The sequence below is a fragment of the Rattus norvegicus genome, chromosome Y (assembly GCF_036323735.1).
Source record: "Rattus norvegicus strain BN/NHsdMcwi chromosome Y, GRCr8, whole genome shotgun sequence".
Taxonomy (NCBI): domain Eukaryota; kingdom Metazoa; phylum Chordata; class Mammalia; order Rodentia; family Muridae; genus Rattus; species Rattus norvegicus.
The window spans coordinates 22738087-22756067 of record NC_086040.1 but is presented as its reverse complement, the minus strand read 5'-3'; the positions used below and the strand labels follow the sequence as shown (position 1 = coordinate 22756067).

The 17981-nt window shown below is 39.8% G+C and overlaps 1 long non-coding RNA gene across 2 annotated transcripts in view; it reads left to right on the top strand.

The window, feature by feature from the left end:
* Nucleotides 1-15591, top strand: part of LOC120099678 (uncharacterized) — a 66108-nt gene extending 50517 nt beyond the window's left edge. For both annotated transcript variants that reach the window (XR_010061675.1, XR_010061674.1), the window contains exon 6: nt 15422-15591. This is a non-coding gene — a long non-coding RNA (uncharacterized LOC120099678). The remainder of the gene's footprint in view (nt 1-15421) is intronic.
* The last annotated feature ends 2390 nt before the right edge of the window (nt 15592-17981 follow it).

The window sequence follows — 17981 nt, the reverse complement described above, 5'->3', positions numbered from 1 at the left end:
TTCTGCAGTACAGTGTTGCAACTACTTCACATCACACATTTGTATGTGAGGCTGAAATTAATGTTCTCCATAGATGAAATCATTCCCTCAATCCTTGTCTTCGTAATTTTTTTTAATATGGAAAATGTCTGAGAATTCATCAGTTCCACACCTGAACTGAAGAAACTGTTCTTCTGACTGAATTCATAGAGGACATCTTAGTAGTACTTGACATTTTTAGTCAGTGGCGTCTCCCCATGCATCTGTTTTAACCTGAATAAGCATGCATAGTTATATTTTTAGCTAAGGGAATCATGTAGTATCCAAACAATTACAGGATCTGTCTGCTGTAATTTTTTTTTACACAGCTGAAGGAAGGTACATAAAAGTGTGTATATCAAAGGTTGAAGATATTATACCATCCGTAGATGAAAATATTTTCATTTACACAGGTTAAGGAAGGTGTATCAAAGCAGTATATCAAAGGTGGTAGATATTACAAAATCCATAGATGAAAATATATCAAGAGGAATTGCACAGGGTACACAGATTGATCTAAGTATCCCCACACAATTCTAAGCCAGGAGGGACAAGAATTCACTTCACATTGAAACTTAAAATAATCTGATGCTATGGCATGTAGACTGTTAATAGATAACAAAAAACCACCTAAAAAGTTCATTCATATATACAAGATACTATTCAAAAAGTATCCAGGGGCAGTTTGAAACCTACGTTTAGAAAAAAAAGTGATTGATTCCCCACTTTACAGATTCTGATCAAAACCACTGAGTTTTAAGAAAACTATATTAGAACTCACTTGCATAACATAAGACTGTATAACAAGGTAGTCACAGCAAACATGACATTCAAGAAGCATAGCCTGAACTTGCCAAGAATAGAGGGAATGCATTTAGCTGATGATTTCTGGCCATGAAACTCAAATGTCGAAAATACCAGCAAAATTTGCGTTTAAAGAACAATAAATACTTAATGAATTTTAAGACAAAATTTGAACCTAACGACTCCAAAAATTATTTATCGTTGAGCTCTGGATTCCTATGGAGATTGGAGGATATTATGAGTTTAATCTGTGACCCAAAGATATAACTAAATGGTGCAATTTGAAGTGTTAGATATGCTAAAAGTCATATAAAACAAAGGAGGCCATGGTATCTTTGAAGAAGTGTGCTTCTCCAACATGTAGCATGTGTTACCGTAAAATGACCTAGATACACACACTCCCACACACACACACACACACACACACACACACAAAACATACAAACAAGAACATACACACACAAACACACACACACACACACACACACACATCCTAAGAATAAGTGACTTTCTCTGTGCTGTAGGAGCATGCTGGATTGATCCAAGTTATGAGGTTTATACTCCACAAGTAAGTCAAAACCAATGTCAATGAAAGAATTCAGAATTTCTCCTCATTTCTTGAGAAAGAATTCTGTGCATGAGCAATGCTTACATTTTAAAGTTTAAGAGGAATTATTTGAAAACAGTAACAACTGAATCCCACTTTGAAAACAACATTTCAGAGATGTCTATTGACTCAATTTTGATTTTATGGAACTCTAATTGCTTAGTTCTCATGATTGTAGGATTGATCCAGGTCATTACTAGTCATAACTATTTCGGGACAGTAAGAGCTTTGACAATTCTTCAAGTTGAAAAACCTAATATACCATATTGGGAATAGCTTAATTCAAAAGGGAGAAATTTGTGCTTGGGTAAATCCAGTACCTAAGACTGAGCAGCTGGTTCAAAGTCAAGGAGAAACATTGTATCTAAATAAGGACTTCCTGATGCAGAACCTGTTACTAAAATGAAGAAAGCTAAGGGCTTCAGGAAATATGCATTAGGAAGACATTGAATGGTAGAAATAATATGCTATTAATATAGTGGTACACATTAAAAGGATGAATTTTTAAAATCTTGATCTCCTTGGGAGTGAAAATATTTGAGCTGAGTAAATACTGCAGTCCAGGTAGGAAAGGGAATTGAGTTTCCATTCAGACATTGGAATTCCCTTCACCCTGAACATGAACATGAGAGGGTTTCAAAGAAATGTTGAAGCACATCAAAAACTGCTGGGCATCCAGGAAGAGTCTCAAAGGATTAATTCATGCTTGTTATGCGGGGTTTTCAAGTTTATTATTGGAAATCAGTCAAGAGAAATTCAAAATCTAGAAGCCAAATTCTGTACATGTCTCATGTTAGCCTTGGAAGTCCTTGACCTGTGAAGGCCCCAAGGAGGCATAGCTAGATTCATCTTTAAAACTCTATTACAATTGGTGACTGACAGCCTTCCCACTATGTTCCCAAAGCCAGCCACAGGGTTCGACTGTGGTGCTAAATCTTCAACAAGAGAATGCTGCTTATCTTAATTCCTGTGTTTTGTTTTGGTTTGAGTTTTGATTTCTTCAGGTATTAACATTGTTTGGTTTTGTTGGAAGATTTGTTATTCATTCTTTTTGAATTTTTGTTCTTCTGGTGAATTTTCAGTCGGTTAAGGTCATGCACTTTATATTATGATTGTATAATTTAAGCACTATTTGAAAAAAATTAATATATATTTTAAAAATTGTGATTTTCAACTCTTAAGAACCTTGTTTTTTTTTTTTTTTTTTTTTTTTTTTTTTTTTTTTTATGCATGGTGTAGCCATCCTGTAATCCGACAAGCCATTGCAGAGATAGGTCACTGAAACATTCATTGACCTTGGTGTTGATCATTTGTTCACAACCAGCCAGAGGTAGACATGTGGATTGGACTTTCTATGTTGCTAATATGGCCCACTGTGGGTACCAATTTCATGATGGAAAAGGTACCCCTAATGCAACCTTTTGGTCATATATTTAGGTTCTCCTAAAATATAGTACTCTGCGGATGATCACATAGGACAAACTAGTGACAGTCTCAATAGTTTTGCTCTAATGATTCTCAGGAAATGAAAACATTCACCAACGGAATAAAAATAGAAATCAGGAAAACCAGACATATCTGTCTCTTGTTTCATGAAATATATTCACATTGCGAACCACTTGGGAGAGATAATGAATTCCATGTTCTAAAAACTATTTTTATACTTAGTTTTTATGTTTTTGCCTTGAATATATATTTGGTACCTATTTTGAATAGTTTTTTGGGTCAGTTTATTATCATTAACAATATTATTGCTATTATTTCTTTTGTTTTATATTTATTATTTTTTAACTTTTACTAACTTGAGTATTTCTTGTTTACCTTCCCAATTTTTATTCCCCTTCCTAGTTTCTGGGACAACATCACCCTAACAGTCCCCCCTCCCCCTACATAAGGGATTAACCTTTCCATCCTCCCCCCATTAAAACCCTCACTCCAACAATCACGTTCAAAGGGGGTTCAGTCTTGATATGACCAAGGGCTTCCCCTTCCACTGGGGCGCTTATGACCTATACATTGCTACCTATGAGGTTGGAGCCCAGGGTCAGTCCATGTATAGTCTTTGGGAAGTGGCTTAGTCCCTGGAAGCTCTGGTCGCCTGGCTTTGCTGTTCATATGGGGTCTTGAGAACATTCAAGCTCTTCCAGCCCTTTCTCTGATTCCTTCAATGGGGGTCCCATTATCAGTTCAGTGGTTTGCTCCTGCCATTGGCCTATATATTTACTGTGTTCTTTGTATGTCTCTCAGGAGAGATCTACATCCTGTTCCTGTTGGCCTGCACTTCTTTGTTTCATCCATCTTATCTAATTGGATGGTTGATATGTATGGGCCTCATATGGGGCACACTGTGAATGAGTGTTATTTCTGCCTCTGTTCTAAACTTTGCCTCCCGATTCCCTGCCAAGGGTATTCTTGTTCCCATTTTCTTTTTTTTTTTTCTTTTTTTTGTTTCCGGAGCTGTGGACTGAACCCAGGGCCTTGTGCTTGCTAGGCTAGCACTCTACAGCTGAGCTAAATCCCCAACCCCTCTTGTTCCCATTTTAAAGAAGAAGTGAAGATTTGTGTTTAAGATCTGTATGGTAACAATTTCAAGCCTCTGAAGAGAGAAATTGAAAAATACCTCAGAAGGTGGAAAGATCTCCATGCTCATGGATTGGCAGGATTAATATAGTACAAATGGCCATTTTACCAAAAGCAATCTGCAGATTCAATGCAATCCCCATCAAAATACGAATGCAATTCTTCAGAGATTTAGACAGGACAATATCCAAATTCCCCTGGAATAACGAAAAACCCAGGATAACTAAAATTTCAACAATAAAATGACTTCTGAGAGAATCACTATCCCTGAACTCAAGCAGTATTACAGAGCAATAGTGATCAAACTGCATGGTATTCATACAGAGGCAGACAGACAGACCTGTTAAATAGAGTTGAAGACCCAGAAATGAAAACACACACCTATGGTCACATGATTTTTGACAAAGGAGCCAAAACCATCTAATGGAAGATAGCATTTTCATCAAATGGTGCTGATACAATGTGAGGTCTGCATGTAGAAGAGTGCAGATCAATCCATGCTTATCACCATATACAAAGCTTAAGTCCAAGGGGATCAAGGACCTCCACATCAAACCAGATGCACACAAACTAATAGAAGAGAAAATGGGAAGCATGTCAAACACATGGGCATTGGAGAATGTTTCTTGAACAAAACACCAGTGGCTTATGCTCCAAGATCAAGAATCGACAAACAGGATATCATAAAACTGCAAAGCTTATGTAAGGCAAAGTACATTGTTACTTTTTCTTTTTTACATAAGTGTTTCACCTGCTTGAAGTGCTATGCACCATATACATGCAAATCCCACTGAAGCCAGTTGGGTGAGCGAATTCCACATGGAATTGGGTTACCCTTTTGGTTCTATGCTTAGCAAATGCTCAAAATGTATGAGCTATGTTTCCAGCCCATGTGCATGACTTTTATCCTTTCTTTTGTACTGTATTAGTTGAACTGGATCAAACTCAACCAAAAAGAGAAGTTTGGTAAGACCTACAGGAATACATATATGGTATAGACATGGTCATTGTCTAAACTGCCAGTCATCCATGTAGGTTATTCGTGGATCTAGCATTATTCCTCGGCATCTCTAAACTCTCAAATCTCATACTTAGTGACAATGTATATTAGACTCATCAGATATAATGAAGAATTTAAAAACTCTACTTGTGGTGAAAGTGGAAAGGAAATCACATTGATATATCATAAATGCAGTGCTTAGAGCAAGATTCAGACTAGTCTGGGAAGCTGCACACTGCAGTGGAGACAACAGACATTTGGTGGAAAATGGTTCAGTTAAATAATGGGAAGGGAAGGGGTTGGGGATTTAGCTCAGTGGTAGTGCGTTTGCCTAGCAACTGCAAGGTCCTGGGTTCAGGCCCCAGCTCAGAAAAAAAAAATGGGAAGGGAGAAAGGTAGTTGATATTGTTCTAATAGATTTCACAACATTTAAAATGTGTTTATTCCCTGGCGCACGGAAGCTCCCGGAAAGGATGGCTCAGATCTTCCCGGTTGCTGCCCCTGTGGAGAGCTCATAAGCAATACCCCACGAGCAAACTTGAGCCACAGGACCACAGGTAAGACAAACCTTTCTGCTCCAAGCGACCTGCCTGGTGAACTCAGGACACACAGATGCAAAATTCCTCTAGGACCAGACACTTCCGGGTTTTAGCGGGATTCCCAAACTCTTGGATCCCTGCCCGCAGCAGCTCACTTCTCCCAAACCCCAAGGGAGAGAGAGCTCACCACCCGGGCAAGTGGGAACTCCTGAGACTGCAGAGCTGAAGAGACCACCAACACTGCCCACTCTTGCCCACATCCCTACCTAATAGGAAACTGTATATGGCCTCTGGTTTCCTGAAGATAATGGCGCAGGAGAAGCAGGTCCCCTGCATATGGCACACCGCCAGAATCTGAAGGGACTGACCAGATAAACAGTTCTCTGCACCCAAATCCCATGGGAGTGAGAGCTAAACCTTCAGAGAGGCAGACACGCCTGGGAAACCTGAAGAGACTAGACTCTGCCCACATTACTGATTCCAGAGGAAACACCAAAAGCCATTTGGAAATCTGGTGCACAGAAGCTTCCGGAAAGGGCGACACATATCTACCTGGTTGCTGCCCCCATGGAGAGCTCATAAGCAACACCTCACGAGCAAACTTGAGCCTCTGGACCACAGGTAAGACAAACATTCCTGTTCCAAGCAACCTGCCTGGTGAACTCAAGCCAGAGTCCCACAGGAACAGTTTTTCCTACCTGTGGGTAGGAAAAACTACATACCAGAAAACAGTACACTCTGTTCCCATAACTGGCTGAAGGAAAACAGGTCTACAGCACTACTGACACACAGGTTTATAGGACATCCTAGCCACTGTCAGAAATAGCAGAACAAAGTAACACTAGAGATAAACTGATGGTGAGAGGCAAGCGCAGGAACCCAAGAAACAGAAACCAAGACTACCTGGCATCATTGGAGCCCAATTCTCCCAACAAAGCAAACACAGAATATCCAAACACACCAGAAAAGCAAGATCTAGTTTCAAAATCATATTTGATCATGATGCTGGAGGACTTCAAGAAAGATGTGAAGATCTCCCTTAGAGAAACACAGGAAAACATTAATATACAAGTAGAAGCCTACAGAGAGGAATCACAAAAATCCCTGAAAGAATTCCAGGAAAACACAATCAAACAGTTGAAGAAATTAAAAATGGAAATAGAAGCAATCAAGAAAGAACACATGGAAAAAACCCTGGATATAGAAAACCAAAGGAAGAGACAAGGAGCCGTAGATGCAAGCATCACCAACAGAAAACAAGAGATAGCAGTGAGAATCTCAGGAGCAGAAGATTCCATAGAAATTATCTACTCAACTGTCAAAGATAATTTAAAGCGGCAAAAGCTACTGGTCCGAAACATACAGGAAATCAAGTACTCAATGAGAAGATCAAACCTAACGATAGTATGAATAGAAGCAAGTGAAGACTCCCAGCTCAGTTGACCAGTAAATATCTTCAACAAAATCATAGAAGAAAACTTCCCTAACCAAAAAAAAAAAAAAATGCCCATAAGCATACAAGAAGCCTACAGAACTACAAATAGATTGGAGCAGAAAAGAAACTCCTCCCATCACATAATAGTCAAAACACCAAATGCACAAAATAAAGAAAGAATATTAAAAGCAGTAAGGGAAAAATGTTAAGTATCATATAGAGGCAGACCAACCAGAATCACACCAGACTTTTCGCCAGAGAGTATTAAAGCCAGAAGATCCTGGACAGATGTCATACAGACCCTAAGAGGACACAAATGCCAGCCCAGGTTACTGTATCCGGCAAAACTCTCAATTAATATGGATGGAGAAACCAAGATATTCCATGACAAAACCAAATTTACACAATAAATATCTACAAACCCAGCGCTACAAAGGATAATAAATGGTAAAGCCCAACATAAGGAGGCAAGCTACACCCCTAGAAGTAGCATGAAACTAATCGTCTTGGCAACAAAACAAAGAGAGGAAAAGCACACAAATATAACCTCACATCCAAGTATGAATATAACAGGAAGCAATAATCATACTCCTTAATATGTCTCAAAATCAATGGACTCAACTCCCCAATAAAAAGATATAGATTAACACATTGGATACACAATAGGACCCTGCAATCTACTGCTTACAGGAAACACACCTCAGAGACAAAGACAGACACTCCTTCAGAGTGAAAGGCTGGTAATCAAATTTCCAAGCAAATGGTTGGAAGAAGCAAGCTGGAGTAACCATTCTAATATCAAATAAAATAAATGTTCAACTAAAAGTCATCAAAAAAGATAAGGAAGGACACTTCATATTCATCAAAGGAAAAATCAACTAAGATGAACTCTCAATCCTAAATATCTATGCCCCAAATACAAGGGCACCTACATACATAAAAGAAACCTTACTAAAGCTCAAAACACACTTTTCACCTCACACAGTATATTAGGAGATTTCTACACCCCACTATCATCAATTGACAGATCATGAAATCAGAAATTAAACAGAGATGTAGACATACTAAGAAAAGTCATGAACCAAATGGACTTAACAGATATTTATAGAAGATTCTATTCTAAAGGAAAAGGATATACATTCTTCTCAGCTCCACATGGTACTTTCTCCAAAATTGACCATACAATGGGTCAAAAACAGGTCTCAACAAGTACAGAAAGATAGAAATGATCCCATGCATGCTATCAGACCACCACGGCCTAAAGCTGGTCTTCAATAACAATAAGGGAAGTTCGCCCACATATACGTGGAAGTTCAACAATGCTCTACTCAATGATAACCTGGTCAAGGAAGAAATAAAGAAAGAAATTAAAGACTTCTTAGGATTTAATGAAAATGAAGGTACATCGTACCAAAACTTATTGGACATAAAGAAAGCTGTGCTAAGAGGAAAACTCATAGCTCTGAGTGCCTGCAGAAAGAAACAGTAGAGACCATATGTCACCAGCTTGACAGCACACCTAAAAGCTCTAGAACAAAAAGACGCAAATACACCTAGGAGAAGTAGAAGATCGGAAATAAGCAAAATCAGAGCTGAAATCACCCACGTAGAAACAAAAAGGACCATAGAAAGAATCAACAGAACCAAAAGTTGGTTCTTTGAGAAAATCAACAAATAGATAAAACCTTAGCCAGACTAACTAGAGGCCACAGAGAGTCTTTCCAAATTAACAAAATGAGAAATGGCATAACTACAGATTCAGAGGAAATTCAAAAAATCAACAGATCTTACTATAAAAGCATATATTCAACAAAACTTGAAAATCTGCAGGAGATGGACAATTTCCTAGACAGATACCAGGTACCAAAGTTAAATCAGTAACAGATAAACAAGTTAAACAACCCCATAACTCCTAAGGAAATAGAAGCAGTCATTAAAGGTCTCCCAACCAAAAACATTCCAGGTCCAGATGGGTTTAGTGCAGAATTCTATCTGACCTTCATAGAAGAACTCATACCAATAGTATCCACACTATTCCACAAAATTGAAACAGATGGAGCACTACCGAATTCCTTCTATGAAGCCACAATTACTCTTATACCAAACCACACAAAGTCCCAACAAAGTAATAGAACTTCAGACAAATTTCCCTTCTGAATACCGATGCAAAAATACTCAATGAAATTCTAGCAAACAATCCAAGAGTACATTAAAACAATCATCCACCATGATCAAATAGGCTTCATCCCAGGCATGCAGGGATGGTTTAATCTACAGAAAACATCAATGTGATCCATTACATGAACAAACTGAAAGAACAAAACCCCATGATCATTTCTTTAGAATCCGAGAAAGCATTTGACAAAATTCACCACCCCTTCATGATATAAGTCCTGGAAAGAACAGGAATTCAAGGCCCATACCTAAACCTAGTAAAAGCCAAATACAGCAAATCAGTTGGTAACATTAAAGTAAATGGAGAGAAACATGAACCAATCCCACTAAAATCAGGGACTAGACAAGGCTGCCCACTCTCTCCCTACTTCTACAATATAGTTCTTGAAATTCTAGCCAGAGCAATCTGACAACAAAAGGAAATTAAGTGGATTCAGATTGGTAAAGAAGAAGTCAAAATATCACTATTTGCAGATGATATGATAGTATATTTAAGTGATCCCAAAAGTTCCACCAGAGAATTACTAAAACTGATAAACAACTTCAGCAAAGTGGCTGGGTATAAAATTAACTCAAATAAATCCGTAGCCTTCCTCTACACAAAAGAGGAACAAGCCGAGAAACAAATTAGGGAAATGACACCCTTCATAATATACCCAAATAATATAAAGTACCTCGGTTTGACTTAAACCAAGCAAGTAAATATCTGTACAATAACAACTTCAAGACATTGAAGAAAGAGATCGAAGAAGACCTCAGAAGATGGAAAGATCTCCCATGCTCATGGATTGGCAGGATTAATATAGTAAAAATGGCCATTTTACCAAAAGCGATCTACAGATTCAATGCAATCCCCATCAAAATACCAATCCAATTCTTCAAAGAGTTAGACAGAACAATTTGCAAAATCATCTTGAATAACAAAAATCCCAGGATAGCTAAAACTATCCTCAACAATAAATGATCTTCAGGTGGAATCACTATCCCTAAACTCAAGCAATATTACAGGGCAATAGTGAAAATAACTGCATGGTATTTGTACAGCAACAGACAGATAGACCAATGGAACAGAACTGAAGACCCAGAAATGAACCCACACACCTATGGGCACTTGATTTTTCACAAAGGAGCCAAAACCATTGAATGGAAAAAAGATCACATTTTCAGCAAATGGTGCTGGTTAAACTGGAGGTCAATATGTAGAAGAATGGAAATCGATCCATGCTTATCACCCGGTGCAAAGTTTAAATCCAAGTGGATCAAGGAACTCCACATCAAACCAGATACACTCAAACTAATATAAGGAAAACTAGGGCAGCTTCTCAAACACATGAGCACTGGGAAAAATTTCCTGAACAAAACACCAATGGCTTATGCTCTAAGTCCATGAATCGACAAATGGGTTCTCCGAAAACTTCAAAGCTTCTGTAAGGCCAAGGAAACTGTGGTTAGGACAAAATGGCAACCAACAGATTGGGAAAATATCTTTTCCAATCCTACAACATATAGAGGTCTTATATCCAAAATATACAAGGAACTCAAGAAGTTAGTCCACAGTGAGACAAATAACCCTAATAAAAAATGGGTTCAGAACTAAACAGAGAATTCACAGCTGAGGAGTGCAGAATGGCTGAGAAATACGTAAAGAAATGTTCAACATTTTTAGTCATAAGGGAAATGCAAATCAAAACAATCCTGAGATTCCACCTCACACCAGTCAGAATGGCTAAGATGAAAACCCAGGTGATAAAAGATGCTGCGGAAGATGTGGAGAAAAAGGAACACTCCTCCATTGTTGGTGGGATTGCCGACTGGTACAACCATTCTGCAAATCAGTCTGGAGGTTCCTCAGAAAATTGGACATTGAACTACCTGAGGACCCAGCTATACCTCTCTTGGGCATAGACCCAAAAGATGCCCCAACATATGAAAAAGACACTTGCTCCACTATGTTCATAGCCTCCTTATTTATAATAGACAGAAGCAGGAAAGAACCCAGATGCCCTTTAACAGAGGAATGGATACAGAAAATATGGTACATCTACACAATGGAATATTACTCAGCTATCAAAAACAATGACTTTATGAAATTCGTAGGCAAATGGTTGGAACTGGAAAATATCATCCTGAGTGAGGTAACCCAATCACAGAAAGACATACATGGTATGCACTCATTTACAAGTGGCTATTAGCCCAAATGCTTGAATTACCCTAGATACACAGAACTCGTGAAACTTAAGAAGGTTGAACAAAATGACAATGCTACACTCCTTCTTTTAAAGGGGAAATAGAATACACTTGGGAGGTAATGGGGAGGTAAAGTTTACAACAGAGTTAGAAGGAAAACCCATTCATAGCGTGCCCCACATGTGGCCCATGCATACATATTGAAGTAATCAGGGAAAGGACAGATAGAGATTGAATGGCCTCGAGATCCCATCTGAACAACAATGCCAATCAACCAGACCTTCCAGGGACCAACCCACTACCCAAAAGCACTACATGGACTGACCCTGGGCTCGAACTTCATAGGTAGCAATGGATATCTTAGTAATAGCACCAGTGGAAGGGAAAGACCTTGGTCCTGCCAAGATTGAAGTCCCCATTAAATGTGATTGTTGTGGGGAGGCACTATTGGGGGAGGAAGGGAGCTAACACCCATATAGAAGTGGATGTGTAGGGGATACAGGGATGTTGGCCCAGAAACTGGAAAAGGGAGTAACAATTGAAATGTTAAAAAACTAAATAACCAAGTTAATAAATATGGAGAAAAAATGAAATTTTCAACATGTTTAGTCATTGTGAAAATGCAAATCAAAACAACCCTGACATTCCACCTCACACCAGTCTGATTGGATACACGAAAAAATTTCAGGTGACACCAGATTATGGGAATGATACGGAGAGAAAAAAGAGGTCTCCTCCCTTGTTGGAAGGATTGCAGACTGGTAAAAACCATTCTGCGATTCTGTCTGAGAGCTTCTTTAGAAAACTGGGCATTGCACTATCTATGTACCCATGTATATCTCCCCTGACCATATATATACCCAAAACATTCTCCAACATACAATAAAGACACGTGCTTCTCTATATTCACAGAAGCTGAAAAGTACCCAGATTCCCTTCAAGAGAGGAATGGATACAGATAATGTGGTACATCTGCACAATGGATTATTACTCAGCTATCAAAACATGACATAATAAAATTCATAGGCAAGTGGATGAAGCTAGAAAATATCACCCTGTGTGAGGTAACCCAATCACAGAAAAAACACACATGGTATGCAGTCAATGATAAGTGGATATTAACCCAAATGCTCAAATTACCCAAGATGCACAGACCACAGGAATCTCAAGAAGGATGACCAAAATGCCAATACTTCACTCCTTTTTTAATAGAGGAACAAGAATACCAATAGTAGGGCACAGGGTAGCAAACTTTAGAGAAGAGACTGAAGGAACAGGCACTGAGAGCCTGCTCCACATGGGGCCCATACATATACAGCAACCAAACTAAATAAGATGGATGAAGCAACAAAGAAGTGCAGGCCGACAGAAACCGGATATAGATCTCGACTGAGAGACAAAGCCAGAATATTGCAAATACTTAGGCAAATGCCAACAGCAAACCACTGAACTGAGAAAGGGATCCCGGCTGCAGGAATCAGAGAAAGGCCTGCCAGAGCTGAAGGGGCTTGAGACCCCATATGAAAAATAAAAAAGCCAACCAACCAGAGCTTCCAGAGACTAAGCTACTACCCAAAGACTATACATGAACTGACCCTGGGCTCCAAAATCACAGGTCTCACTGAATGCCTATTACAGGCACCAGTGGAAGAGGAACTCTTTGGTCCTACCAAGACTGAACCCCCAGTGAATGGCATTGTTGGGAGAAGGGCAGTAATGTGGGGGTGGATCGGTAGAGGAACACCCCTATAGAATGTGAGTGGGAGGGGCTAGGAAAATGTTAATGGGGAAACCTGGAAAGGGAATAACATTTGAAATGTAAATATGAAATTCCCAAGTTAATAAATATTGAAGAAAAAAAAACACTCCTTCTGGAAGAGGAGAATGTATGATTTTCCAGTCAGGATCTGTGGGAAGAATTTTGGACACCTGGGCAAATGTGGAATAACCCTATAGAACTTTGGAAACATTGGGTTATTTCTGAAAAGTCTTGGGTGGGTAGGAACATCTTGGAGAAAAATGGGAGATAGGAAAGAATGTTGGGAACCTAGAAGGTGTGGGGAAATTACCTGTCCAAGTTTTTCAGTAGAAGAGTGAGCAAAAGGTGGCCCAAGTTACAGTGTGATATTCTTTGAATCTTTCACTGTTCTCTCCAGTACTGTGTTTTGTAGATGTTGCAGGCACTTTGGCTACCAATTCGTCATAGTCCACATGTTCTTCAAACCCAGTAGAGATAACCCACTTTTTTTTTTCAATCTTCCCAAGAATGGGCACTAAAGATGAGGCCACTCTTTTTCTGGTAGCAGGATATCAAGTAGATGTTATGGTATCCCTGGTCAGTGGGTTACTCAGTGATCTGCTATCCTTGGTCAGTGGATTACTCATGCCCTCAGGAACCCTCAGAGGAAGTGGAACTGTCCATTTCTTGTTCTCCGTCAGTTCCCTTCTGGGGTGTAGGGCCCTCTTATTGACTAAATCCTTTATATGGTCTTTGAGTTTCTGTAGCTTTTCTGTAACACGAGCCTCAGGTTTTTTGAATCTCTGGTCTTCATAGGGTTTTGGGCATCTGAACTTTTGCCGAGTCCGTCTAAGTAGTCCTGGAGGTGCAAAGTTGCTCAGGTCTCTGCTGTTCAAGTGCTTCCCCCGTTGGGTTAGGATCTTGTAATCCGATTGGAGGACACTGAAGAGGTTCCCAGGCGGTGGTGGCTGGGAACCCTTCAAGTCCTTCCGTCATTGAAGTCCGGTGTTATAATCTGCTTTGCGGACACTGAATGGGTTTCCAGGCTGTGGAGGCTGGGAATCCTTCAACTGATTCCCCTGTTGTACTCCGGTGTTATAATCATCTTGGGGGACACTGAAGGGGTTCTCAGGCTGTGGAGGCTGGGAAATTGGCAGTGCATGGTCAGAGGGTAAAGTCCAGTATGAGGCTCACTGACCTCTCTCCACACATCTGGCCTTTTAGTCGTTAGGAAATTGAACAAGTAATGGCGAATGGGCTACTACCACGTGAAGGGGCAGTGAATGTACTAGCCAGTGGTGAGTCATGGTGAGCATCAGTTGAGCTGTATCCTTTGAGTATGGCTCTCTCTCCCGAGAACTGTGGACAAGTCCGGAAGGCAAAGCAGGGATATCTTGTGTGACCGTTGATCTCAGGAAATAACCAAAGCTCGAGAGGGGCTGTCCTGGAGTTTGCACGGGGCAGTCGCGAGGTCTGCATGGGGCAGTCCCGAGGTCTGCACACGGCAGCCGCGAGGTTTTTACGGGGCAGTTGCGAGGTCTGCACTGGGCAGTCAGGAGCTGCCTCACTTGTCAGTTCTGCTTGTAGTAGCGGGGCGATCATCCAAACTCTCTGAATGAGGAGAAACCCTGTCGACTCTCTTCCTTTGAGTCCAAATTGCTACCTGTTTTGTGCCCACTGTCAGGTGCCATGACAAGGGGTTCCTGAAGTAGCTACAGGAATGAAAAGGGCAAAGGGTGCTTAGGAGACTGTGTTGTCAAGCGCCTCTTACACCTGCATTGGTGCAGTGATGTGTATTGGAACCTCCTAACCGAATGGGAAAGGTTGATCCAGACCCTTGATCCTCAGTGACTGCTGGTACTAGAAAATCACTGGTGGACTGTGTTAGGGAATAAACAGGTGATAGGATTTGTATAGAGCATAGAATGCGTGGGATTGATATCAGAATTCCATGTGAGTTCCAGGTGCTTCTGTGATGCTTCTGCCTTGATGTATCACTGTTTTTGTTTTTTTGTTTTGTTTTGGGTTTTTTTTGTTTTTTGTTTTTTGTTTTTTGTTTGTTTTTTTTTTGCTATTTTTTTTGCCTAAAGCTCTTAATATTCTTTCCTTGATGATATTTTTGAAGTATTGAGTAGGCTACACAATGGAATATATTTTCTCTAGTCACATATATTGAAATTCTAAGTGTCTCTTGACATTGTATGCAATGGCCAGAAATCCTGGGATGATTTCATTACTGGTAAGTTGATTGAACACAATCTGTGATACAAGCTTTGCTTTAAATAATTCTTTTGGTGACCCCTGTTTAGATTGTATAAATTTCTCCTGCCTTTTACAGACATATCTACAACCACCCTTGCTTGGAGAAAGGAGTTAACTGTTATGCCTACTTTGAATGAAGAGGAAGATATAAGGCTACACTCCTCAGAGAAACAAGATATCAGGTAGTGTAGGAAGAAATACACAACTAGGTAATAATAAATGTTCCAAGCTATCCTGTGCAGTAAATTATTGTATGAAAAATACCACTCTTTATTATTAGTATTATTAACAATTGTATTTCTTTGCCTTTCAAATATTACCCCTTTCCAGTCCCCCTCGAAAGAACCCCACCACCACATTGGCTTCCTCTTTGTCTCTAAGAGGGTGCGTCCCCAACACAACCATTCATTCTTACCTCACCCCTCTAGAACTACTCTTCTCTGGGACATCAAGCATCTAAAGGACCAAGTGCTTCCACTTCCACTGATGTGAAACAAGGCAGTTCTCTGATACATATGTAAGGTACCAGACCATATATAATCAATGGTTGGTGGTTAGGACCATGGGAGCCCTGAGTGGTCTGGTTAGTTGATATTGTTGTTCTACTTCTAATTACAATCCCCTTCAGCTCCTTCAGCCCTTCCCCTACATCTTCCAATGGGATCTCTAGGCTCAGTCCAATGGTTGGCTGAGAATATCTGCATCTGTCTCAGTCAGGTGTTGGCAAAGCCTCTCAGAGGACAGGCATATCAGACTCCTGTTTGCAAGCACATCTCAGCAGCAGCAACAGTGTCCATGTTGGTGTCTGCAGATCTCTAGATGGCCTTTCCTTCAGCCTCTACTCCATATTTGCCCCTGCATTTCCACTAGACAGGGATAACTCCGATTTAATAAGAAATGGGTGAGTGGTCCCATCCTTGCACTGAGGGCCATGTCTATCTACTACAGGTGGTTTCTTCAGGTTAAATTTCACTGTTGTTGAGTATGTTGGCTAATGTCATCGCTGTTGGGTCCAGGGAACCTGTCATATCCCTAGTATCTGGGAAATTCTAGAGATTAACCCCTTACCAGTGAGTGCATGCTATGTGCCTTTATTTGTGTTTGGGTTACTTCACTCAGGATGATATTTTCTAATTCATCCATTTGCCTATGAATTTCCTGAATTCATTCTTTTTAATAGCTGAGTACCACACCATTGTGTAAATGGACCACATTATATGAATTTGTTTTTCTTTTGAGATACTTCTGGGTTATTTCCAGCTTCCATCTGTTATAAATAAGGCTGCTATGAACAGAGTGGAGCATGTGTCCTTGTACGTTGGAGCAAGTTTTGGGTATATGGCATTGAATGGAACAGCTGGGTCCTCAAGTAGTAAATACTGTGTTCAAGTTCCTGAAGAACCTCCAGCCTGGTTTGCAGAGTGGTTTTAAGACCTTGCAATTTCAACAGTGACAGTGCATTCCTTTCTCTCCATACCCTTGCCAGAGTCTGTTGTTACCTGACTTTTTTATCTTAGCCATTCTGACTGGTTTGAGATAGAATCTCAGGATTATTTTGATTGGATTTTTCCCAAGGAGTAAGGATGTTGAACATTTCTTTAGGTGCTTCTCAGCCATTCAGTATTCATCAGTTGAGAATTTTTGTTTAGAACTTTAGCCCACTATTAAATAGTTTTATTTGATTCTCTGGAGGATACCTTATTGAGTTTTTGTATATATTGGATATTAGCGCTCCATCGCATTTAGGATTGGTAAAGATCTTTTTCCCATTGTGTTAGTTGCGTATGGAAGTAATGACAGTGTCCTTTGCCTTACAGAAACTTTGAAATTTTATGAAGTTTCATTTTTCAATTTTTGATCTTAGAACAAAAGCCTTTGGTGTTCTATTCAGGAAAATTTCCCCAGCACCAATGTGTTCAAGTCTTTTGCCTGCTTTTTCATCAGTTAGTTTCAGTGTATCTTGTTTTATTTGGAGGTCTTTTTTTTTTAATTTTTTTTATTTACTTGAGTATTCCTTATTTACATTTCTAGTGTTAGTCCCTTTCCCGGTTTCCGGGCAAATATCCCCCTAGTCCCTCCCCCTCCCCTTCTTTATGGGTATTCCCATCCCCTCCCTCCCACCATTGCTGCCCTCCCCCAACAATCACATTCACTGGGGGTTCAGTCTTAGCAGGACCAAGGGCTTCCTGTTCCACTGGTGAACTTTATGTGGAGGACTTTAATCCACTTCTACTTGAACATCATACAAGGAGATAAGAATGGGTTGATTTGCATTCTTCTACATTTTGCCCTTCAGGTGAGACAGCACAATTTAAAAAAAAATGCAATATTTGTTTCCACTGGATGCTTTTAGATCCTTTATCAATTTTCAAGTGGCCATAGCTGTGGGTTCATTTCTGTGTCTTCAATTCTATGCCATTGTTCTACCTGCCTGTCTCAATACCAATACAATACAGTTTTTCATCACTATTGCTCTGTAATACAACTTGAGCTCAGGGATGGTCATTTCCCCAAAACACTTTTATTTTTGAGAATAGTTTTCTCTATCCTGGGATTTCTTTTATTCCAAATAAATTTGCAAACTGTCATTCTTATGTCTGTGAAGAATTCAGTTGGAATATTGATGGGGATTGCAT